The sequence below is a fragment of the Mauremys mutica genome, chromosome 14 (genome assembly GCF_020497125.1).
Source record: "Mauremys mutica isolate MM-2020 ecotype Southern chromosome 14, ASM2049712v1, whole genome shotgun sequence".
NCBI classification, from domain to species: domain Eukaryota; kingdom Metazoa; phylum Chordata; order Testudines; family Geoemydidae; genus Mauremys; species Mauremys mutica.
This window is the reverse complement of record NC_059085.1, coordinates 15,639,502-15,665,714: the sequence shown is the minus strand read 5'-3', so window position 1 is coordinate 15,665,714 and position 26,213 is coordinate 15,639,502. Positions and strand designations below refer to the sequence as shown.

General features: G+C 41.8%; 1 long non-coding RNA gene across 1 annotated transcript in view; it reads right to left on the bottom strand.

Annotated features, from left to right (window-relative positions):
* Window positions 1-381: 381 nt before the first annotated feature.
* LOC123349391 overlaps window positions 382-26,213 on the bottom strand; it is a 45,482-nt gene continuing 19,650 nt past the window's right edge. The window contains exons 2-3 of the long non-coding RNA XR_006573521.1: window positions 1,944-2,016; window positions 382-733 (exon numbers count right to left, since the gene is read on the bottom strand). This is a non-coding gene — a long non-coding RNA (uncharacterized LOC123349391). The remainder of the gene's footprint in view (window positions 734-1,943; window positions 2,017-26,213) is intronic.

Below are 26,213 nucleotides of genomic sequence, written 5' to 3'. Positions count from 1 at the left end.
TTAAATGAAAGTCTAACCATTCTTTAAGTGTGAAGCTGAATGGCATTTTCTTTCCCTTTGATAACCTCAAACAATAGACATTTCAACTTGAAACTGGCAGTACAAAAATGCAATCCTCTAAACATGAAAGGCAAATGGAGTTTGTGAGGTAATTGTTATGCCAATGGTGTTCTAGCAATATTTTAACAAGAGGCTCCCACAATGTTTCCCACCTAGCCTGTGATATATTATACTTAAAACTCTGTACGTGTGTTGAGGGTGAAGTTGTGATTCAAGCCAATAAAAGCAAGAAATACCAAAGAGATGAGATAAACGATCCTTAATTCTCTCCATGTCACAAAATTCACATTGCTCAGTCACAAGTTCTCTATTTTTCTCCTTACGTGCTTATAAAAGTACTTTCATGTATCATCAAGATATGTGAGTTGTAGAAATCTTTGCCATCTGCAATGATATAGAAATATACATATATATATAGAAATCTGTGCTCTCACCTATCCTAATTAGTCACTACCACTTTTCCTTACTGATTTATTAAGACCATTGTTAAAAAGAGCAAGGGAAAAAGCATTCCTTTGGTAGAGGTTTACAGGTTTCACTGTGATGTTCATCACAGATTTATTTCCACCAACATTCAAAACAAGTCACCATATTCAGAGGGAAGGAATAACTTTTTCCACTGAACTCAGGTGTTTCAACCAGCTTCGTCCAGTGTAGTCTTCTGTCGCCATATCTACAGAAAGCACAGGAGTCAGGCTATGTGAGGTCATATTTAAATACGTTGCATCATGTACATGACTTTATTTAGAATGTGATGGAATTCATAGATTAACTTGGGTCCCAGTTCTGCCATGATTGCTCATGTTGAGTAACACCTGACCCTATGAGTAGCCCCATTGAAACCGGCAGTCCTACTTCTGGAGTGAGGAATCTAGTCCCTTAAATATAGAGTGGGACAAATTCCACCCTCTGTTATACTGACATCTGGAGCTGCACCAGTAAAACTGAGGAAACACATTCCCCAATTTGTCTGTATTAACATCATAGCTCCCAGCAGCACCACTCTGCTCTGCAGGAATTCTCAAGCCAGGTCCACGTATATATGTCATATCATTCCAGATCCCCTCGCCTTGGCTAGTCCACTGCCAAGAGTTTTTATTACATCTCTTAAGAGAGAGCCTTAAAACCAGCTTTTGCTAGTGGAAGTTCTGACAGCTACAGCTGCTACTTTCTAACTTCCTCCCTCCTGTGGAGAGTTTGGACTTACTGAGCTATCAGGAAGCTTGCTACATCCTAGTTAGGTCCTAACAATTTCCCTCCTGATTGCATCCAGACACGTTTCAGGACAGTGCTCTTTTGGACACCCTCTCCTATACAGTACAAAACTGCCAAGTATTATGAATTGCAATAACAGATCTGATTCAGAAGCCTTGTTATAGCTAGCTGCATTGCCAGTGAAGTGATGAATATACCAGACCCTTAGCTCTTTCAGTCACTTTCTAAGGGTTTTGGCCTTTCCATTTGCCTACTTTTTCATCTGATGTTACTATTTCAGGCTCCTCATCAGAAATCTCAGTTGCCACTAGAGGGCACTTCAAACCAAAATGTCGTTTCAAATCAAGGCAGTAGCTGCAACCTACAAATATGGAGAGTGAGGCCTGGAAAAAAGTGTTTTTGGCTTCCACTAAATGTGGGCTGATTCTCCCATATAACTTTCATAATATAAAATCATTAGAGGTGGGCTTGAACCAAAACACCACATCCAAACACTTGTAGCATTTGGAGGCTGAAAATCTGGATCTAGAGCTATATTTTGTAACTTGGGCCCAACTCTGAAGACTGCTTATGATACAAAACTCTTCTTTTGGTCCCATGATGACATTTTCAGGCAAGCTAGGAGTGATCTGCAGCCAATCCTTTCTACTCAACGACTGTTACTTAACTGGTTCAACTTTACCGTAATGGAAGCAAGGGACGAACAGTTCTTTGCCATTGTGCTTTTAACTTGTTTTAAACCTGGAAATCAGAGAAAGTGTAAACGTTATGAATGAGGATGGAAAGAAGACAGGAAATGAGTATTGCTATAAAGGCCTGCAACTGAAGTGCTTGAATATAGCATTAGTATGTATCCACAATAACAATCTTGAATTTGTACAGCACTTGAACTCACAGCGAACAGTTTGTGGTAAGTTACGTCTTGCTGTTTGTGAATTGTCCATGAGCCAGTTTAATCAAAATGTATTAGTTACATGTGTAAAGCAATCTTCAAGGCCAGAGGAAAGTTCTGTCCCTTCCATGAAGAGAGTACAGCAAAGAAACAAGTGGTGAGGCAAGGAATACGACTTAAAAGCAGGATGGTGATTGGTCCCCATCTCAAAGTTTGGTTGGCACTTCACCTCTTCCCTCTCCATAAGTAAGCAGTCCAGTGGTAAGTCAATGAGATAAGTGGATTACTTAGCTAGTTTCTTGTAGCCATCACAAAAATAGTGGGGGGTGACCAACTCACTGTGGCTTAGCAACATATGAAGACATTTGAGAGTGTTCCATAGACTGGTTCCTATCTTTAAGAAGTTTTCTCTGACCATTCTCCTGTACAACTGGGATCAGTTATCTAGCAACCACAGAAGCTGTTTGCTGCCTCTTTAATGGGATGTACTTGAAAAGGTCCAGGTATCCACTTACATAGGAAGAAGATTATAAAAAGTCTTAAGCGCCTACTGGGAAAAGCTCCATCCAGTAAAGTTCTCTTTGTTTGTGCTATGAGTGACCCATAGATTGTCTAAAAAGTCTTTATGCGAGGCTTGAAAATGACCCAGTCATTTAGTATTTTTAATTCATGCACTTTGGACATGGGTACCAAGCACCCTGTATTTCATAAAGCAGATTAGGAACAGAATTTTCCCTCTCCGTTCCCTTCTCAAGAACTACCACCACCGTTGCTTTTCAGGAGGGATTTAAAGGAGCACAAGCTGGCTCTGCACGTCACCTCAGGACGTAGGTGTGGCATGGAAAAAAAAAGATTTTGGGAGAAGCAGACAATGGTGCAATGCTGGCACCAATGAAAGAACGGGGAGAAGGTATAGTATTCCAATAATTCTAGCCTGTAGATTGTTCACAAGCAGTTTGTTGTGCATATTTGGTGTTTAAATTGTGAGGTGTTCATTATTTTTGGTGGGTCACATGGTTATCAGCATTTAAGGTGTTATTTACTTTTGAGACATATACAGTCTGGTTAACTGCTTTTATTCATTTACTGGATGAACATTACCCTTGACTGGAGCCTGCTGCAAATACTCATGTTTACATGGTCAGAATTTTCTGTCAGCAAATGTGCTCTAATATTTACTTAAAATTCACTGTGCCACTTATTTGCTGAGGGTAAATCTACTCAAATTGATCTCAGCTTTTATTCAAGTGAATATTTTTAGAGAAACATTTGAGGTATTCATCCAGGTTCTGATAGGGTATTTCCTACTGAAGGTGCTTTGTGATAGGCACACGGATACATAGGGGTCATTTCATCCACCAGTTTGATGCAACCACCTCGGTGTAGAGAAAGACAGTTATTACAGACCCTGGTCCCGCAAGATATTGATTACCCTTAACTTTCATTAATGTCAAGAAATCTGACTGTGCTGACAATGTCTCAGGATCCTCACAGTACCCTGCAGGGTCAGGCCTTAGTAGTACAAAGCAACAGTACACATTATTTAGTGGACAAAGGGAAGCATACCTTATTCAATAAAAACTGCAGAGAGAATTTGAATAGACAGAATTATCGCTATAATTCCCACAGATACATACAGAACAACTCTTACTTTAAGCATGGGGTGTCTTACATTGACAGAATCTATTTGCTTCTTAATAGCTTCTCTCTTTAGCGCTGATGCTGATCAGAACTTTGAAGCAAAGCACAATTGCTCCAGGGCTTGAGAATATGGTTTGTTTTACACAATTGTAGATCATTAGTCTTCAGCAACAATCCAGAGAATCCTGTCCTTCAGTACTGATAAGGGGGTATGGATTTTTATTTTTACTAGTAATGCAGTCATCATAAAAATGTAATATGTACGATGTTCCTTAGCAGTGTGCCAGATGCTGCCCAGCATGAAAGTAGAACTGATTCTGAAACCTAATTCAAGAGACCAGAATATTTAAAGAGCTTAAATCTTAGTATAAACATGCAAAAATAAGGGGAATCGACATGAACGTAGGAATTGCTATATTGGGCCAATCCACTGGTCCATTTAGTCCAGTCTCTTATTTCCAACAGTGGCCAGTAGCAGATGCTTCAGAGGAAAGTGCAAAGAAACCCTACAGTAAGTAGTTATGGAATAACCTGCCCAAAGGTTTCTTCCTTACCCCCAACAGAGGTTGGCTTAAGCTCAGAAGCATGAGGAACATTTATATTTCTTCCAAAACGTATACATATTTACTATAATTTTGGATACTCTTATCTATCCCACTATCTAATGCTTTCGTGAATCTGCTATATTTGGACACAGAGATAGCTAGCTATATTTTTTAAAAGACTGTTAAATGATCATGTTAACATAAATTGTTAAAATTAACATCTTAAAAAATTAAACTAACTTGCTTTTAGCCATATGTTCTGTAGCTGAACTGTTAAAGCTGAATGAATTCCAAAAATTAGACTAATCATTTTCACCTACCGGTTTTATACAATAACCATGACTGTGCTGAGGAACTGGTTAATCACCACCACGGGAGAACATTTAATTGAAAAAGAAAGTTAAGTCACACTTTAAATGGTTTAGTTTATTTGGCTTGTCACAAAGGAAATCAGCATATATCATTGGCAAATCTCAATTTTATTGTAAGTCTCACTATACTTTTTTTTCTTAAAGCCCCACCTCCTGGAGTCATGTTAGTAAGTACATCTGTGTTCTGAATGTTAAAGTAAATTTCTAGTCCTCGTGGTTATGGAGAAAATCTAAGGCTTAAAAACCAGAAGGCAAATCAAAAGAATCTAACTTTTTAAAAATCTCATTTTTGAGGGCTGCCTAATGATTTCTGAATGCTTAGGGTGGGCAATACTGAGCTCCTCACAGAATTCTGTAACCATAAAGCAGCTTTCCACAGGTGCCCCTTTTCCAGATATGATGCATGATCAAATTTGGTGATAGGTATTTTTAGGGAACTTACTCTAGGTAACTGTTCAATGTGGCAATATCTGTTCTTGCCAGCCCCACATAGAAAACACGTTCATGAGAATATCTGTATTCACATTAGGTTTTAAAAAACCCTGCTGCCTTCCCCCCCCCACATCTTTTTATCAAAGACTAAATTATTTTGATCCTACTGCTTGACAGTTTCCATTTCAATAACTGTTCCCTGATCACAAATCAGAAGCAATGAACAGTCAGAATCAATGAGCGGATAATGTTTTTAATGTTATAAGGCTTTATTGTAACAGGCTTGTTGTATTTTGTGGCAGAAAAATCTAATTTATGCTCCAAATTAAGTCACTTTAATGGAAAACAAAACAAACAAGAGCTGGTTGGAAAGTGATATATTTTCTGTGAAATAATAATAAAAAAAAAGTATGGAAGTTTCCCTTTTTTCATGAGAAAACCAAACATTTTCACCAAAAACAAACATGAAATTTTTGGTTTGATAGGTTTATTAATTATTTTTGTCTGAAAAATTCTGACAAAGTTTTGATCACCTCTAATAAAAGCTGATTAGGGGTCTGATTTCAAAGCCTTCTGAAATCAATAGGAGTCTTTCTACTGAATTCAGTGGAGTTTGGGTCAGGCCCTATATGTTCAGTAAAGTCCCAGCTCTTCCTCTGAGCTGTACTGTAGTGTAGCATATGAAGTCTGGCAGATGCAGTCCTTTACTTTCATATAATTGCTTAGTCATTTGACATGTCCTTCAAATGACTATAGTATGGCACTTTTGCATTGTTCTAACATGCTTGAGAACTGAAGCTACCAAGACTAACTGCTGTTCGGTGTACATAAGATCATTGGAGATACCAGCTGTAGCAGAGAGAGAACTGCTGACTTTCTAGGCCTGGATTTCAGCTTGACCCCTTGAATATTTATCTTCTGCCATCTTCAGTGCAGTATATATAAAGCACTTTTTACTATGTGTTTCTACATGAACATCCCTGAAAGAGCAAAAACAACCAGCGTGGAGGCAATGCTCATGAAAGCTCAGCTTAGATGGATAGGTCATGTTTTCAGAATGGCTGACGATAGACACCTAAAAGGTGTCTTCTGTGACAAGCTGAAGCTCAGAAAGCCCAAGAGGGGCAGTCAACGAAAATGCTTCCAAAACACCTTTAAGCAGAATTTCACCTCATACAGCGTTAATATGGATAACTTCAAAGACAGCCAAGGACAGACCTGAATGGAGAGCAACTATCACTAAAGATTGTAAACACTTTGAGGAACACAGACTTGAAAAATTGATTGAAAAAAGGGCCAAGTTTTAGTGGGAACCTGCCCATTCCTGGGTGACATCTGTTTGTGATCTTGCTCCTCACAGCTCAGGCTATATGGCCACATGAGAACGCACGTGATGGCGTGACATCATCATCAGATACAATGGACAACCGGACTACTGTGTGCGGACACTTTAGAAGGAGCAAATTTTCATTGGTGTCAACGGAAGCCCTCAAACTGACTTCAGTGCGCATTGAATCAGGCCCCAAGGCACAATCTGCACATAAGACCAGCATTCTGCAGCTACTGTATTTCCAATCTAAATGCTGGTGTTGTAAGTAGAACTGACTTCTTTTAGGCCAGTGAGCTGTGAACTTCATTACTGGGAGGTAAGAGGGACTGGGGTAGAAGCGAGTCAGTACTAATATGGACCCAAAGGGTGTTGGTGTAACTTCATCAAATGCAATTTTCACTGAAAAGATACTAAAAGTCAGAGGTGAAAGTAAGTCAGTACGTCCTGGTACGGCGTACCGGGGCAGATTGGCTTCCCCTGGCGGCAATTTAAAGGGCCTGGGACTCCCAGCAGAGGCTTGAGCCCCAGCCCCTTTAAATTGCAGCCAGAGCCCTGATGCCAGAGCCCTGGGGAAGTGGTGGCGGGGCTCGGGCGGTGATTTAAAGGGCCCAGGGCTGTGGCAGCCGCTACCGCCCCAGCCCTTAAAACAACCACAGGAGCCCCGCTGCTGCCTCCCCAGGGCTGTGGCAGCAGGGCTCTGGGGATGATTAAAGGGCCCGAGGTGGTAGCGGCAGGTGGAGCCCCGGGCCCTTTAAATCACCGCCTGAGCCCCAGGCTGCTGCTGCTACCCTGGGGCTCTGGCAGCACGGCTCAGGCGGTGATTTAAAGGGCTCGGGGCTCCCACTGCTGCTACCCTCCGGGGCCCTTTAAATCGCCACCCGAGCCCCACTGCTGGAGCCCTGGTGTAGTGGCGCAGGGGCTCTGCCGATGATTTAATGGGCTACTGCAGTGGAGCCCAGGGCCCTTTAAAGCTCCACCAGAGGCCAGGGCCTCCTCCGATGGTGATTTAAAGTGCCTGGGGATCTAAAGGCCCTGCCTCTTCTGGTAGAGGCCACGCCTCTTCCAGTTGAGGCACCGCGTCCTCCTAAGGACTCCGGAGTACCAGTAAGTCCTTTAAGTTACTTTCATCCCTGCTAAAAGTACAAAAATGTGTGCAAGTAGCTTTGAGAGACTGGCCTAGCCTTACAAAACTTTGTCAAAACAGGTGCTTAGGGCTAATAAAAACATCATTGAACATATTTAAGACTCTATAACACCTAGGATTCTTGTCCATAGGCCACAGGCCAATTGTTATACACCCAGGAAATTTAGTTCTGGAACAGTCCACAAGCCAGTTACATCCATCCAACACTACTGAAATCAATGAAGTTGCACAGGCAAAACTAAGGATAGAATTTGGCCACAAATGTCTGTGTTGTCTGCTAATTTGTCAACAACTGTGGCTTACAATGGATATTTCAGCAGACAGAAAACTCCACCCTATAACTGTCTTGACTAATTGTGCAATAATATACTATGCAGGATATTTTTTTCCTGACTCCATTTTATGTTTATTTTTTATTTGGTTTTTGTTTGTTTGTTTGGTCCTTGCTAGCATAACTGCAAATGTTATTCATATATGTGTGCTATTCTTAGTATACAGGAAAATTGGTCTTTTCTGGAGCATTCACAGTTTTTAAAATCGGTATTTATAAAAAAAGATTGTAGCCATTACAAAAGCCTCTAGTTGCATTTACAGGAGTAAGAACAAAGCAATGTGTCTGGGAGGTTTGATGCAGCTCACTAGTCAGCCTTTGCTTTAGGCTGTACCTTAAGGCACAATCTTGCCTGAATAAGCACCTGGGTACATCATTCTCTGATGTGAGAGAGAGGCTTTGTTTACATTTCTACACTGTGGTAAATATGTTAGGGGAAATTTTATAAAGAAAAGAAATATTGGAATAAAACCCTGAAGTTCTTACGGAATTGGATGTGTTCTTCTCTCCCAGGAGCCCAGCCCATGCTGAACTGCAACATGCCACCCTAAGGAAATGCAGTTCAGGATTGAACTGATGCAAAAGGAAATGTTTCAGGTCAGTTCAACAGTCTGACATTTTGATTAAGGTCAAATGGACCCAAAATGAAGTTTTGTTTCAGCATTCCCAATGGAAAAGTGAAAAAATTCCACAAAAGGCGGTGGTGTTTTTTCCAGGAAATTTTGATAGCAGAAATTTTCAATTTTGAGAAACTCCATTTATCATACCTGCCCCTGGAAACTTCCACTACATGCATCTGACAAATTGGGTATTCACCCACGAAAGCTCATGCTCCAAAATATCTGTTAGTCTATAAGGTGCCACAGGACTCTTTGCTGCTTTTACAGATCCAGACTAACACGGCTACCTCTCTGATACTTGACTCCATTTATCCTGTTACACAAGCAGGTTCTGAGATTCAGACACAGGCCCACACTACAGAGCTGTGGTGCCCAAAGGGGAGTGCACCAAATTGCTATCAGAACAGTGCAATCACTGGCTAAAAGCACTATGTAGTACACAAGGTACACTCATTCACAGGTTCAGGTAGTGAGGTGGAATGCACTCTGCTGGGAGAATTATTAAATCGCTGGTTAGATATGGCCAACTCAGCACACAGGAAATATACTGAATCTGAGGACCAGGCATAATAGCATTTCAATCACCTCCAAGAGTTGTAATGACCAAGCACTTTGGGCCAAATCGTGAACCTTACTGAGCCAAATGCATCAGCTTCAAAGGGAGTTTTGTCCAACTAAGGACTGAGCAAAAACTGAATAAGAATCTCAAGGTTTAGTGCTCAGCCATTAACAGTAGAGATGCAGAGAATGGTTCGTTTCTTTGTATTCTGGGAGAGAAAAGCAGGGCTGGACCATCCAGACTTTTAAACTGAACTTAAACCAGATGTTACTGGAAGTTCAAAAATGTTCAGCCAACTTCTCTCTTTAATTTCTCTCTCTTGCTTCTGCGTTTCCTGGTTGTGGCTGGAGCTGGAACAGATAATACCAGGGCAACACAAACGTCTGTTTTCAGAAGATTCCAGTTCAGCTTGGCAGACTGAAGGTTTTCACATATTTTAAAGAGTGTCTAAAAGGTGAAATCCCTCCCTCTATACACAAAGCCCTAGTTAATTAGATTTGTGGGGGAGAGATACAACTAACTAGACCACACACACACACACACACCTTGAAAGCAGAAGACAGTGACTCCTCTGATCTGCCCACAGCCACCCAACCCCTGCCGGCTTATGAGAAAGTGATGCAAAGCCCAACTGCACGGCCACTCAACCCTGCCCACATGAGAGTATGGCTCCTGTAGCCAACTTTGGGGAGGAAGGGGTTGCAAAGTTTCTTCACAGAGGAGAAAAAATGCCAGAACAACAGATGAAGACATATCTCCACTGCTACAATGATCAACATCCCCCCACACCACACCTGTCAAGATCCATGGGTCCTACACGTGCCTATCACAACAGGTAGTGTACCTGTGTACTGAATGCCTTAACAACAATTATATGGGTGAAACCAGACAACCACTATGCTCTCACACAGGAAAATGATAAAAGATGAAAACACTCTATCATCTGTGGGTGAACACTTTTCACAAAACAATCACTCTATAGCTGACCTATCTGTCCTTGTCCTCAAAGGAAACCTGCACAACACTTTCAAAAGATGAGCCTGAGAGCTTAAATTCATAACTTTGCTAGACACTGAAAATCATAGTCTCAATAAAGCCACTGGATTTATGTCTTATTACAACAATCTGTAACCCACTAGCCCCCCCTTTTTTGTCCTATGACTACAGAGGTATTGGCAGGCCACCTCACCTTGAATAATCCCTTAATATATGTGCTAATTACTATGCTAAACTATCTGCCCAATCTTGTATTTACCTGTGATACTCTCAGTACCTTTCCCAGACCTGAAAAAGAGCTCTGTGTAGCTTGAAAGCTTATCCAACTCAAGTTGGTCCAACAAAATATTACCTCACCCCCTTGTCTCCTTAATGTCCTGGAACTGACGCAGCTACAACACTGCATACATCAGGGACTGGCAGTCCTGAAGGGAATGACTAGACGTGCCCTGTTGAGGAAACAGACTTAAGTGGCAATTTAGGGGGCATAGGAGAAGTCTTGGGTTCCAGAGAAGAACACATTCTGCCTAGAATCCAGTCCAAGAGGCCCTTGGCCAACAGAACCCAGGACCAGATACACTCAATCGTGTTTTCTTAGGATGCATGGGACTGTTAGTTTAGTGTTCCCTGGAGAGAACCAGGAGTGTTTGTGAATTAACACATCAGAGGGGGAGGGGTGTGGACTAATATGTGCAACTGAGTCATGCACCTTTGTGTAAATTCTGACATGGGTTGGAACCCAACCAACCTTCTTTGTGAAGGGGCTATGGTAAAGTGCCATGCAGCCAGGGGTGGGTCGCCCATGCTAGGATGAATTTCCTAAGGGTCTTATCCTGCAAGCCAGTGGGAGCAGCATTAGAGCCTAGATATGCAGAGAAGGCTTCATCCTTGTTTCCCCATCCTTCTGGTTTCTACCTATTCAAGTGCTTTATGCACCGTGATTGGTGCCCCATCTTTCTCCAGCTGAATTCAATAAGAGCAGGAACAGAGACTGAGAAACTGGTATACTTAACCTTTACACTGTAAGCTGAGTTCAAAATCATTTTGCTTTATACTGCACCACTTAGAATTGCTCTCCAAGGAATATGCATACTTTCACTGAGAGGAAGTATAACAACTCTATAAATATACATTTGATAATATTCCAAAATGTAGTATTCCTGTCTGTAGGTCATATAATAAAACTAGGGTGTAGGGACTTTAGAGAGAAAATTTTAAAGGAACAAAATTCAGCTGGATTTGTCAGTTTGAAATGATTTATTTTTGGTCCTAAAATAATTTTTTAAATCTCCATAGTAGCAGCTCTAGAGAACATACTAAAAAAAATCATAATAAAAACATGGTGAAATATCAAAAACTGCGGAAGTTCAGTTTCATGATTTATTTATTTTTTTTGTATTTGAAATGTGCACACATTAGATTTTATTCCCTAAATTGAACAACTTTAATATTAAATTTTAGAAATGTTCTGAAGACAAATTTGTGTCTTGCTTTGTCATAAAAATTTCCTGAATTCATTCAGGTGACCTTAATTTCTTTAAACCTGTGAAGAGGGCAAGGATTCATTGCAGACCTAGCAAATCTCACTTTTGCCTGATGACACCATTTTAGTTGAGAATTCTCAGGAAAAATAGGATATTGTAGTTAGTGGTAGTCTCTCCTACTACCAAACTGTTCCTTTACAATAGGATTTTATTAGGCAGTGCACTAGAGGAAAACCAGCTCAGGAAATGGGGTAGTTAAAAAAGGGTATTTTTCTCATTTTCTCCAAAGTCCCTCTCTTTTCTGGATGCTGAAATAATTGTGGGACCCTTCCTCCATCAATTGAGATTTGCTTCTTCCACCTTCTCCCAGGATAAAGGAGGCTTCTTCAACTTGTGAAGACCCCTGTCCTAGTGGTGTGAAGTTATGGACAGCATTAACAAATACCAAAGACTAAATTACACACCTGGGTGCACAGATAGGGGAAACATTTTTCCCCATGCCAGCTTGCTTGTGCAGGAAGCAGCCATAACATGGTTGCAGACCCGAGTGTTGGAAAGGCTGGCCAGAGATTGTATGATGGAGTGTTCTGGTAGCATGGACACACAGCTGCACCAACCCTGTGCAATGGAACCTGCCTGCAGGCCAACCCAATGCCAGCGAAACACATAGGACAGGTACCATAAAGGACATTGCAAAGCACAATCCAGCATTATCCTTGCTTCTTCACTGTGTAGTTACCTTGCCTTCAGATGTTGCTCCTTCTCTTCCCCCTTCCGGCACATTGCATATCAAAGCTTTTTAAATGTTATATACAGTGGTCACAACTAATTCACCATTCTCATAAACGCCTTTTGCTGATGATACCTGTGAGCTCACGTTTCTCACACGGAAGGTCACCTTTTTTTGGCAACTCATAGAATGTTAGATGCAGCCTCTGAACCCTGAGTCAGGAAAACACTTGAACATGTGCTTAAAGTTCCATTTAAAAAAATCAATACTTAAAATTATGGCTCCTACATCTACTCCATACCAGATTTTACAAGAAATTAGTGGTACTATGGGCCCATGTCACTTGCCAGGATTTCCATCCTAATAACCCAGATATACTATGTTCATTCTTTTCCCATGCTGGTGAGCGCTGAACAGAAGAATTTGTGAGGAAGTGGTGATCTATACCGAATGTTGCTGGAGGTCTCTTATGAAATGATCACCAGTGGACTAGTTAAGTTATGCGTCTAGCTGTCACTTGTGCTAACGGTACACACAATTTACTTGCTTACACTTGTTGAGATTGAGACCCTAGGCATTGACAGAAAATATCACAGTCCCAAGTGCGTTCAAAACTTAAAACGAGGTGTATGTGTGAAAACAATTAGCAATACTGCTTAAAATGCAACAAACTTACCAGGTAAACACTTACCAGTTGAAGCCTGTTAAAATGGTCATTGAGCAGTCAGTTTGCATGCTAATGTTGACCTATTGCAGTACCACGCTGCTTCATCTTTATTGGAAAATTATGACAAATCGAGACTGCTAAGCACTTTCAAAAAATGGCCTTGCCTTCGGTAACGCTCACGTCTTTCGGAATGTTTTTGGAGCATCACTTTGGAATTGATTGAGTTTACCTGACCTTAGAAAGTGCATTTCAGAGCATTTATGATGTGTTATGCAACACTGTCCAGACCTGCCAAGCCTCTTGGCTTCGCTGCATCACACAGCTTCGCTGGGGAATTCCCACTCAGATGGTAAAACCTTCTTTCTCTCATTGTGCAGTTACCCCAACTTCATTATAATCACCATCAAGATGCTCATGGAATGGGAATCAGCCATCAAGACAACAACAAAAAGAGAGACTGCTTGATTTAATCAAAGGAACATTTCCTTCTTTTTAAAAAGAAATCCACACACACGTTCCTAAGGTCCCAGACTAGGAACATATTCCACAAGGCAACTTTGAATGATGAACATATTAAATGTACATAGCATCTTTCATCCAGGGATCTTTAAGCACTTAATCAACTTAATCTGATTCTTTACTTATACTGAATAGCATTACTCACTCTGTGGAGGACTCATTTGATTTCAGGGAGACAATTTGTAGAGCTAAGGAACTTCTCAGTTTGAGCAAGGATTGTAGAATTGGACCTTAAACACTCCTGTATGATAGGTCATTATTGTTATTATTATATTCCAGGTGGGGAAACTGAGGCATAGAGGTTAATTGACCAGCTCTAGGGGACAATGAATATAACACACTCAGATTTAGAACCCAAGAAGTTCAGATAAGTCGACTTAAGTTACATTGACATACAGCCATGGCTGTAATTAAACTGCCGTTGCATGTCCACACTATGCTCCATGTGTTAGCAGCTCTTGCACCAACACAGAGAGCAGTGCACCGTGGGCAGCTATCCCACTGTATCTGGCCGCGGGGTGCTTTGGGAGGAGTTTGCAATACCACACGATGCAGGTTTCTCAATCCCATAATTCCATGGGCATCCTAGTAGGTTTCCAGCAGCTTTTCAACTGCTCTGGTAACCTGTGAGCCAGCCATCTCTGTCAGAAAGCACGGATCCTGCTCTGCTCTTCAGTATTGTGCTGTGCTGATGAACGCCAGGCTATAAGCGGAGCTCAAGGCGCGGGGGGGGGACATATTTGTGGGCCCCCATGGGGGCCATGGAGCATGGCATGGAGAGGTCAGTCCCTGCAGCGAGGGGCCGGCCAGGGGCAATGAAGCATGGCATGGCGGGGGCAGCCCCGGTCCGCCCAGCCCAGTCTGAGGGTACAGTTTACAAACTGGCAGCTGCCAGATGTACTCCAGCCTGCCCAGTCCTGTGCTGCCAGCATAACCCTTCCCCTCAGGGGCAGGCCCGTGCCTCGCCACACAGCCCCTCCCCACCACCCAGCATCCTCTGGGCCCACTATGCCCACAGGCCCCCCACCACAAATGCACAGCCCCCTGCATACCACCACAACTGCCCAGCACCCTATACAGAACCCCCACTCTCTAGTGCCCCAACACACAGATCTCCCCCACCTCTCACTGCCCTTCCCCACAGCCCCACCATCACAACTACACAGTGCCCCCCACTTCCCAGGACCCCAACATGCACAGACCCTCCCCACCACCTAGCACCTCCCTCACAGATCCCCCAGGGACCCATTCCCCCATGCCCTGCCCCCTGGCCGCACCTATCAGCCCTGCCGGGAGGTGACTGTGTCTGCCGGGCTGAGCTGGCAGCATGGTCGGGGCCGGTTCTGGTCCCAGGACAGGGAATCACTCCAGACCCTCAGGAATGGCGTGATCATCCCTCCCTCCCTCAGGACCCACTTGCCTGGAGGGGCCCTGCCAAGCTCCCCCCCACTGGCTTAGACTGGGCCAGCTTCTGCACCGGTCCAAGGTGCCTTGGCTCTGGGGAGGATCCCACAGGTGGTGGGCAGCAGAGACTGGCTGGAGCTGATGCTGCACTGGGGTCTGGCTAGGGGGCAGAGAGGAGCTGGTGGGCCGTGGCAGGGGGCAGAGAGGAGCCAGCGGGCTGGCGGGCCTTGGTGCGCAGAGCAGGGCGGGACGAGGCCCCTTCTGAATGTGGGCCCTGCGCCATGGTGCCACTGGCGCCATTGTAAACCTGGTACTGCTGCTCTGCCTGCCACAGCTCATTGATTTTACACAGCACTGCTGTGTGTCCCTTCCGCAGCCCTTCTCCTCCGTGCCCCAAGCAAGTTCTTTCAGCTGGAGCAGAGCTGTGCCAACACAACCTCCTCTCCCCGGGCTTTAAGAGTGGAGGGGCCTTCACCTGTGTACATGGCTGCGGGGCAGCGAAGTTCAAAACAGTGACCAGAGCGGTCACAGTGGGCATTGTAGGACACCTCCTGAAGGCCATCGTCAAAGGTGATGTGAGCAAGGCAGTGTTTACACTGACACTGCATCACCCTAAGCGCTACGCCCCTCGTTGAGGTGGCTCTATTACGTCAGAGTAGCAGGTGAGTTAAAGTAGCGGGAGGAGCGTGAACATCTCCATACTTAGATCAACGTAGGCTGCCTTATGTCGACAAAACTCATGGCCTTAGTCTCTAACCACTATACAAACTCCCTTCCAGAGCAGACTCTTCATTGTACAGCAGAAACAAAGAAAACCTTGGCATATTTCATGATGTCATAAGTTCAAGGTGAGAAAGGGATATGCAAAATCCTGTAGATAAAATAAATTCTTCTGTACAGTGGTCGCATTACACCAGATATCATACATCTGAGTTGAATTGTAGGAAGTAGCATAACTATACTACTTAGGGCCTGAGTCAAAGTTTGGATGGAATGTTGAATAGACCCAGAGCTCAGGAGATGTTCATAATTAGTGTTCTCAGTCCATTAGAGAGATCTGAATTGTAATGTAAGGACCTACATTTCAGTGCAGAGGTGTTTGGTTCTGACCTATCATAAAATAGAGAGGACAAATCTCCAGCTATTCCTCTTCACATCTAATGTCATTGAAAACTGCTAGGGCAAACACAACTTATGCTGCAGCTCTTTTTTATTAATAGTGTGACGGGTTGGATCACAGAAACCCACTTGGGAGCTGCTACCTGATGTGCCAAGACTACTTTTACCCCTGCTTTCCCTCCCAGCTCAGGACTTCAGCACCCTGTTTTCCTGAGCCAGACACTCCCATCTGCTCCAACAAACCCCAGGGTCTGAATTACTTGCCCCAGAGCTGCAGGTTTACCTGAAAGCAGCTAACAGAAGTGTTCTTGTCTTTAACACTCAGATGCCCAACTCCCAATGGGGTCTAAACCCAAATAAATCCATTTTACCCTGTATAAAGCTTATACAGGGTAAACTCATAAATTGTTTGCTCTCTCTAACACTGATCGAGAGATACGCACAGCTGTTTGCGCCTCCCCCCCACACGTACTAATACATCCTCTGGGTTAATTAATAAGTAAAAAGTGGTTTTATTAAATACAGAAAGTAGGATCTAAGTAGTTCCAAGTAGTAACAGACAGAACAAAGTAAGTCACCAAGCAAAATAAAATAAAATGTGCAAATGTATGTCTAATCAAACTAAATACAGATAAGATCCTCACCAGTTCCAGAATGCTCCCTTTTACAGACTAATCTCCTTTTAGCCTGGGTCCAGCAAATCACTCACACCCCTTGCAGTCACTGCCCTTTGTTCCAGTTTCTTCCAAGTATCCTGAGGGCGGGGGGGGGGAGATGCTCTCTCTTTAGCCAGCTGAAGACAAAATGGAGGGGTCTGCCAGGGGTTTAAATAGACTCTTTTGTGGGTGGAGACCCCCTCCTCATCCGTATGCAAAGTCCAGCTCCAAGATGGAGTTTAGGAGTCACCTGTCCATGCATGACTCACAGTTTTTATAGGTAGCATGCATTGTTTACATGCTACCTTGAATGTCCTCATGTAGACTTCTTATGTGGATTGGAGCATTCCAAGATCCATTGTCCTTTACGTGTTTCTTGATTAGGTATTTAATTTCAACATTCCTTTCTCCAGGAACTGACCAAAAGCTCTACTAAGGTTATTTAGAAATCAAGCCAGTACATAGCCAACATTCATAACTTCTAATACAAAAATGATACATGCATACAAATAGGATTAATACATTCAGTAGATCATAGCCTTTGAGATGTGTTACCTGGCATATATAGCATAAAACGCATCCTAAACATATTTCCATAAAGCCTTATGGGAGATACCGTCACAAATAGAATGAACTCTTTGCACTTTTCTCAGCTAGGTAGGTGTGTTATATTGCCATGAGTTTTTGGCAAGTGGTCAGCCATTTATTTAGTTAGAGTGTATTTATCACACACTTTATAAATTAACTTAATAACAAGACATTCCTTCCCAGTGAAACTCTGGCTTAGGCTTCCTGCCTCAAAAAGCAGAGGATTACAACAGGGGAGGTGGGGTGGGAGCAGAGAGAAAATGCTATCGCCTCATATCAAGCTTTTGCAGCTGGGATAAGGGGAGAGCCAGTTGGTAGAGACTATTGCAGTGATCTTCTGAATTACATGGAGATTGGAGACCATCTAAATTCAGTAGTGTTCAGTTACTGGTGAACTATTTGGGTCAAATGTGTTTTTCATCCCCCCCTCTGATTATGATCATGAAAGTCATAACCTAGTGTTACGCTCAAGATGGTATTTCCAGATTTATTTAATGGCTCAAATTACCACTACTTAATATGTCAACCTTTTAATTGCATGAGTTGTCCCCCCCCCCCCGCCCCGATAGGATCTTCCTGCCTCTATACATGAGTCTTGTAGCATAAACCTTGGACACAAGATCCTCCAGGTGGCAATTCAGTGGGAAGCTCTGTTGCAATTCATCATGGGGAAATATTTATTTATCTTTCAATTAAACAAATTCACATGCCTCATAAACCAAAAGCTTGCCAAGGTAGATTGTATACGCTCAAACATGAGGCTGTAAACCTGAAAATTAGCAGCATTTCCCCACTGAATGATTTCAACATTCTTTGAAACAATGAACGAACATTACTGTTGTCCAGCTGAGTGCCTGGCATTTCATTTTGTGCCAGTTTCAAAGCAGTATACTACATGAAAATCAGTTAGCCTTCCCTAAGCACAAACTAAACAGCCTCACTATGAAAGAGAACTTCAGGCTAACTCTTCCAGTCCATACTCAGGTAAAACTACCTTTGACATCACAATAAAAAGCCAAGATTAAGTTGAGAGTGCGGGATTTAACCTTGATTTAAACTGTCGGGGGCAGTGGCTGTCTATTTAACAAGTTTGTGAAGTACAAGGAACAAATGGGTCACTGAGGAACCAACCCAATGTAAATTATGATGATAAATTGCTCCTCTGGAGTTTTGTAGATTTAGACAATATGTTTTCTCACAATACGTAGTAACAAAGCTCCCAAAAAGCACAGAAAACACAATAATTTCCCTTCCCACTGGGGTATTTCCATAGAAGGGGATAATACAAACCCTAGAGACATCAAGATAGGAATGTTCCATAACAATGGACATGTGATCAGAAACACTAAATGGCAAGATACAGGAAGAGCCACTAAGTGATTATAGAAAATTCAAAGTTAAAATAAGGTTGAACTGGCACAGCGGTGCTGATATGAAGTGACGAGCCAAAGTGGTGGGAATCTTAACAGGAATAGAAATGGACCAAGACTGTGGAAGGTTAATGTTTCTGAATTATACTAACTAGGTTTATCTTGTTTTTTATATCCTGAAAGACTGCAATTAACTTTCTAAAACAATCTTCACAGAAAAGAGAAACACTGGGTTTTTTTGTGTCTGATGAAGGATATACAGTGTTATTTCATCTGTGGTTTTGGTGAACAACTTTTGATTAATGTTTTCAGAACGCTAATGTAGGATTATACTGGATTTATGCTTCTGGGTCTGACCACTTTGTGCAAGGAATTCCAGTGTAACCTATTTCTACTAAGTGTAGAACGTCTGCTATGGAATATATATTTAGTTAATTAAAAGCAAATGTCCACACAAGGAGTGCAGCACTTTCAACTTTAACTTTAAGAGTCATAAAACAGTTGGAAGAATAACCATTTGCAGTCACTGAGTTTCAGATTAAGATACTCGTAATCCCTTTACCTTGGAATACACCAGATTTTGTTCAGGTATAAAATCCCCTGGCCCTTGCAAATGATCTGTATAGTTCCAAATTCAGTCTCTGATATTTACAAAATGATCAACTCTGAGAGCTTTGACCCTCTCCCAGTGAAGAAGGCAAAAATCCAATTGACTTTAATGATACCCTTTATTTCTCTGAAGCACAAGGACATCACTGTTGTTCAGTCTCCTAACTCTCAGTCTCCATGCCTAGACTTCTCCAGTTCCAGGACCTTCCCTCTACCCCAGATGTTCTATAATTTCCTAATGTAGCTAGAGTAATTCTAAATGGCTATTAGAACTAATATCACTGGTAAATTTCAACATTGCATCCACCATCAAACTGCACAGAAAATACACTCTAGCTCACTCATATTTAAATTAACCAGCATTAAAGCAGCATAAAAATGTAAGAGCTCCAAACCAAGCCCACTAGAGATCACCATATAAACACTTTAAACCTCTGAAACATTACTGAAAGTTACATTATTACCCAAACAAAGCCAAAACTATTCTCAATCAAACGTTCAACCAGATTAATTTGTGTATTCCAGCACCATAATTGTGGATGTAGGTTGGTTATCTGCATCTGCACTCAGTTTAATGCACGAGTATCTCTTTACCCATTTTGAACATTTAATTAGGCATGTGCTTGTATGGGTGAAATCTTGGTTCCACTGAAGTCAATAGTACAAACTCCCCCTGATATCAATGGGCCAGTTTTGCTCACTGAATTGTGCCCATCTGATTTGAAAATTGGGTCCCTGTTGCTACTAAAAAGTGCACATTAAAACTAGGCTTCCCAAGTTCTCCCAGTGACTGTTAGAGCAATCTCTGAACAGAGATTTAAGTCTGGAAAGGGAAGCTGGAGACACAAGTAATCTTAGTTAATGCTTCAGGCAGTTAAAGTTCATCATAACCTCTATAAAGCTGCCCACGTTAGCAACATAGCGTCAACACTCTCAGTAATTAGAAGTAACTCAAATAAACTACACAGAGGAAATGGGTAATAATAGTTCATCAAAATCCATGGTTTCAGAATCAACCAGTTTGACTAGAGTAAAAGCTCTTTTGTATTAAGATTACAGCAATCCCCTTTATAAGAAGATTTCTAAACAGGAACAAAATACTTGGACATTATATTTCATTAGGAAACATTCCATCCCACACATTTGTTTTCTTTTCTTCTTTTCAGACGCTGAGAAATCCAGATATCGTATTTTACAGTCTGCAGTACCTCCAGGGTCTCCTGGCCGTGTTGCAATATATAAAATCATCATCATCATCATCATCCTAGGAAAAAGCAGTAAATGTGCTAGGAAATACCACACTTATGATTTAGCGTGTAGTGAGTTTTGCACAGTTCAAATATCAAGTTAGCCCAATGACAATATCTGCAGAATTTCAAGTTACTGTGTCAGGGTTGTTTGTTTATTTTGTCGTTTGTTTAACTTTGCCAAATGGCCAATGCAGTTCTATCACAGAGACATCACAAGGGTCCAGTATGCCCAGAAATATGCAATTACTTGCCTCTTCTCAAATTGTTTAAGTAACTCTGCTTATTGTGAAGGAATGAAGCTAAATGACTACAAACCAGACTTGATAAAATATTATTATTCTTGAGTTCCTCTGAGTTCACTTACTCAAACAGTTTAAAACATAATTTTATTACTCAGGAGCCTGAAGTGAATAACTAACTGCCCACTCTGTTTTATAACTTGGATCCCCAAGGCTCACTTAATCCCATTTAAAGAAACATGTTTAGTTATTTTGTTTCCATATTTGTCTCTTAAGTTTTGGGCCAGAATTTCAAGTGTAGTGGTATGGTGATGAAGCTATGCTGATTTACACCAGCTGAGGGTCTGACCCAGTTATGGTACCTAATTAAATTAATCTTGGAGATATTTCACAGGATGGTTCCCGAAGGTAGTTTGATAGAGAATACAACGATGTCTTAATAACTCTGTTAAGCCTTTCTAAAAAAGTGAAATACATATTGAACAGAAAAATAGTAGGTATGTTCCACAAGAAAATTCTAAAAAAAACATGGAAAATATTTTATTTTAGTTGAAATTTTTCATGAAAATTTGTGTGGTTTTTTTAAAAAATTATAATAATAAAAAGGGTGTATGTGTGGCGGGGGAGGGAAGGAGAGAATGACTATCTTTTTATTTTTCTCTCTTTTTTCCAAGTGGGAGAAAATGGTGAGGAGAGTAAAGTGAAAGAGGGGCGGGGGGGGGGTTGAAATGAAGGAAAAGCTCTTGGGAAAATTTGAAATTTTTCATTTAAAATTTTTTTGTTGTTGAAACACATACTGAAAGGAAATCTTTAACTTGTCATTGAAAAGTTACGTTTACTCAAAAATTCTTTTCAAGGCAGGTTTTGACAGACTCTAGCTTTCAGACTTAAAACTGGAACTATCACACTGGAGATACATTTTTTTCTCATGTACGATGAGTTCCATCCGGAGTAACTTCACTTAAGTTACACTTATTTAAGGGAGAGGAAAATCAACCCCATCAATTTTAAATACAGATTATCTGCCAGAGCCTCAGCTGGTGTAAATCAGTGTAGCGCCATTGACTAAAAGGTCTTTTGACTTTAATGGAGGTAAGTTGATTTACAACATCTGAAGACCTGACCCTGTATATGGGCTTGCTCACTAAGACTTAATACATCAAATAATTCAGGAAATGATATTCTTGTCTGGACTGGACAGAGGTGAGTCACAGGCCCATTGGTTGCAATAGACAAGACCAAGTGCACAGCCATTTGTGCAATTCAGTTCTTGGTCGTGTCTGGTTTAAGTTTCCTTACTTCATGCTAAGCAGTTGGGTTTTCTTTTCTTTTACCTCCTGTACTGTTTAAAAAAAAAATTCAAGGAGGCCAACAGTGACAGGAAACTAGGGACTACTTAGAACTGATGGACCAATGTGAATTTCCAGTTCCTTTTGGTGTTCTACAAAAGCTCATGGTTCAAACATGAAAATAGGATTTGGGAGATGTGGGTTCTATTTCCAGTTCATCCAGACTTTAAGTGACTTGCTCAAGTTCACACAGAATCACTGTTTTAGTTCCTCGTTTGTAAAATGGAGAAAATAGTCCCTTTGTCTGTTTAGATTGGAAATTCTTCACAGGCAGGAATTGTCTTTTGTGTGTTTACACAGTGACCAACACAAAAGAGTCCCAATTTGGCCAGGGTCTCCAGGGGCTATGTTAATACAAATATTAGTGGGATAAAGAAGTCATTATAAGGCTACTGTCTGGCATAGAAGGCGGCAGGGCAGACATAAGTATCCATTTCTTAACATTGTTAGACAACATAGTTCAATCCTTGAGGGGGCCATTTAGGGATTTGAGGATTGGTCCTGCTTTGAGCAGGGGGTTGGACTAGATGACCTCCTGAAGTCCCTTCCAACCCTAATAATCTATGATTCTATGAACATCAATTCTCTCCTCCTAAGTGATGGTGCCTAGTACTAAGAGAAGAGCTGTGGGAATATGCTATTCCAGAATGTATGCATTACAGGGCAGGAGTAAAGGCTAGGCGACAAAAGGGCCTGTTGCTTTCTGGATCACCAATATTTAGGGAAGTTAATGTGATAGACGAAACTAGGTTTCAATAAGGCATCTCAAGTTCTTCATACCCAAATCCTTATTCTGTTAAAAGACCTCATTAATATGCACTTCACTAATCCCCAGGCTTCATAATCTGTACCAGAAAAACTTCCCAGCACTCCCCGCCCCTCAGAAATTTAGCTAGTAGAGGCTGCAATGTCCTCTCCAGACTTCATTATTTTAAAAAAAAATACGTTGCAGAACATTTACTAGTAGTGTATTGCGGAGTTTCATCCTAATCCATTGAAAATTAACAATAGAGCAAGAGTAATTGTAAATCTATCTTCATCCACATACTTGCTATACACAAAATTCAGTAATAGACAACAGGTCTCTCCATCGTTACTGCAAATTAGTGCAGTTCTGTTGTATTTAACTAAAAGAGGTCTTTTAATGGCGGTTTTTGTATTGAGGGGTTGGTCATTAAAATGGAAAATGTTTTAAACAATGACTTTTTTTATTATAATACAGAGGGACTGCTCTCTCTATTTCTCCAGGAGTGCAAGGTGCCAAAAGGGGGCACGGCCATCTCCCACCGCATCAGTCAGCAGAACTGCCTGGTCACACAAAGGGAAGTAGTAAACTGCAAAGGGGTATGGTAGCAAGCATGCCGCCTCTGTGTGACTCTCCATGGGCCAGTGTCTCCAAGTAAGTGAAGTCCTGTGCTGACCCTACCCATAAACTGTGCCTAAATAGCTTAATCTAGCATTAATTGAATTAATTCAGTGGACCAAGTCCTACTCTCAATGCTGGTCTAAACGCAGAGTAACTTCAATTCAGTGAATTTAAACCACTGCAGTGGAGAGCAAAATTTGGCCTAGTTTCTTTTGCACTAACTTTCCTGGATACTCTGATTCAGTGTATGGACCCGAGTCATCCCTGTACTTATGATAATCTGTTCTGGTCATTCCCTCTGAATCACCCGGCACTGGCCACTGTCAGATGACAGGATACTGGGCTAGATGGACATTTGGTCTGACCCAGTATGGCTGTTCCTATCTACTTCTCCAGGTTTAGTCCATTGAAACTAATGGAGTTATGCAGGCATAAAACTGGGAGTAACCACTTTGTGAATCAGGCCTTCTCTTTTCTAAATAAACCTCTTTCCCCCAAATATGTGGAGTGTTGAAGGAGGAAAGCGATTTGAAATTTTGAGTTGCCTGGGTAGCTATGTTTAATTGCACAGCTGCAAGTCAATTACAGCTGGGTAAGATTTCTGTTGTATCTTTAAGTTACATAAAGGATACCTACAGACTTGAACAAATGGTAAAAAAAAAAAAAAAGTATTTATTCACAGTCTAAATATAGTACTACTGTATAAACATCTAGAAATTGAAAATGACAAAGTGAATTTTCTTTATTTAGATATTCATGAAAAGTTCTAGACAGACTGCCAAATTCCACCTACAGTACTCTAATGTAAATCAGGAGTAATTTAAGTGAAGTTATTCATGATTTATACTGGTGTAACAGAGAGCAGAATTTGGCCTAAGGGGATTAAAGGGGATCATAGCTGTGGATTAAAAAACAAAACAAATCACAACCTAATTCTCTCAAGCAGCGTACCCCCTGCCACCAGACCAATGCAATACGGTGTAGATTGGCAAACGATGTACTGTTGGAGAGAGAGAGAGATAGAGATGTCCCACAGTAGCCCACAACACCACATTGCCACTGTTCAGACTAATAAGAACAAGCATTTAGCAAAGCTGGTGCAGAGAACTGGAGTGATCTTTATACGGCAGTAAGTGACATCTATGGAATTTGGAACAGTACATGGAACAAAGGTACAGCTCTCCTCCCACCGTGAAAGAGCCTCAGGCTGTACACAAAAATACTGGGCTTTAATCTCTCCTGTATTGCTCAGAACTGAAACCATAATCAGTACCAGATAAATGGGCATTTTTTAGTATTTATGTATGTTCTGGAGGAGCAAGCAGTGCATATAATGACTTACATGAAATATTAGCTATCTGATTTTTTTTTTGCATGTCACAAAACATTAAAGAAAAAGATCTCTCACTAATTTACTCAAAGGGATGGTAGACAGTTATAAATTAACTTTATAATCAACTAGTTGCACTGGCTGCTAGTTTTCTTTTTTGACGTTGCATCCCTGATAGAACATTGCCATGGCATATCCAGCTGAGCCATCACTCCACTACATAGTTAGTGCCTTTCTGCTAAGCTTCCCCTCTTTTCCACATGACCACTACAACTTTGGACCAAAGTTTGGACTGCAGGAACGGACCAAATGGCAAATGATCACTACGGCCGACTGTCTGGCTACGCGTTGAAGAAGAGACTGCAACTTGGAAGATGGGCCTTAGGTCTGGTCTACACTACGGGGAGGGGGCGGTCGAACTAAGGTACGCGACTTCAGCTACGAACTACCTTAGTTCAACTGATTTACCCGTCCAGACGCGGCGGGGTCAAACTCCGCGGCTCCAAGGTCGACTCCGCCACCGCCGTTCGCGGTGGTGGAGTTCCGGAGTCGACCGGAGCACGTGGGGAGTTCGAACTATCGCGTCTTTATTAGACGCGACAGTTCGAACTCCGAGAAGTCGAACTCACCGCGTCGACCCACACGGTAAGTATGGACCTACCTTCAGTCTTACTCGTTTCCTCAATCCCCGATTAAGAGCCAAAAATTCTGGTAATTTACATAGTTGTAGATCAGGTATACATGCATTGACTTCGGTGGACTTCTAGGAGTGTAACAGGCCAGAATTAGACTCTTTTACCAAGGGATACTGTCTGGGACACTTAGGCCTGGTCTACACTAAAGGGGGTAAGTCGACCTAAGTTATGCAACTCCAGCTATGTGAATAACGTAGCTGGAGTTGACGTAGCTTAGATCAACTTACTGCAGTGTCTGCACTGCACTGGGTTGATGGGAGAAACTCTCTCATTGTCTTACCTTATGTTTCTCGTTCCAGTGGAGTACCGGAGTTGACGGGATTGTGATCTGCTGTCGTTTTAGCGGGTCTTCACTAGACCTGCTAAATTGACCCCTGGTGCATCGATCACTGCATCATCGATCCCCAGTAAGCGTAGGCATACCAGGACCATGATTCTTCCCTGATCTATACCAGTGAAACTACTGTAGCTTCAGCACAGTTAGTCCTGATTTACATAGGTGTGAGATAAAGACTGTTCCTCACTAGAACAGCACAAGTGTATAGGGCTGGAAATTGTTGATCAATCATTATTTATATGGCTCCCCAAAACGTAATGGGAATTTTGCAAATACATCGATAACATCACTGCCTAGAGAAACTTTAAATCCAAGCATTAGACTGACTAGCTGCTTTAGGATATGGAGCAAGGGATTAGGAGGGT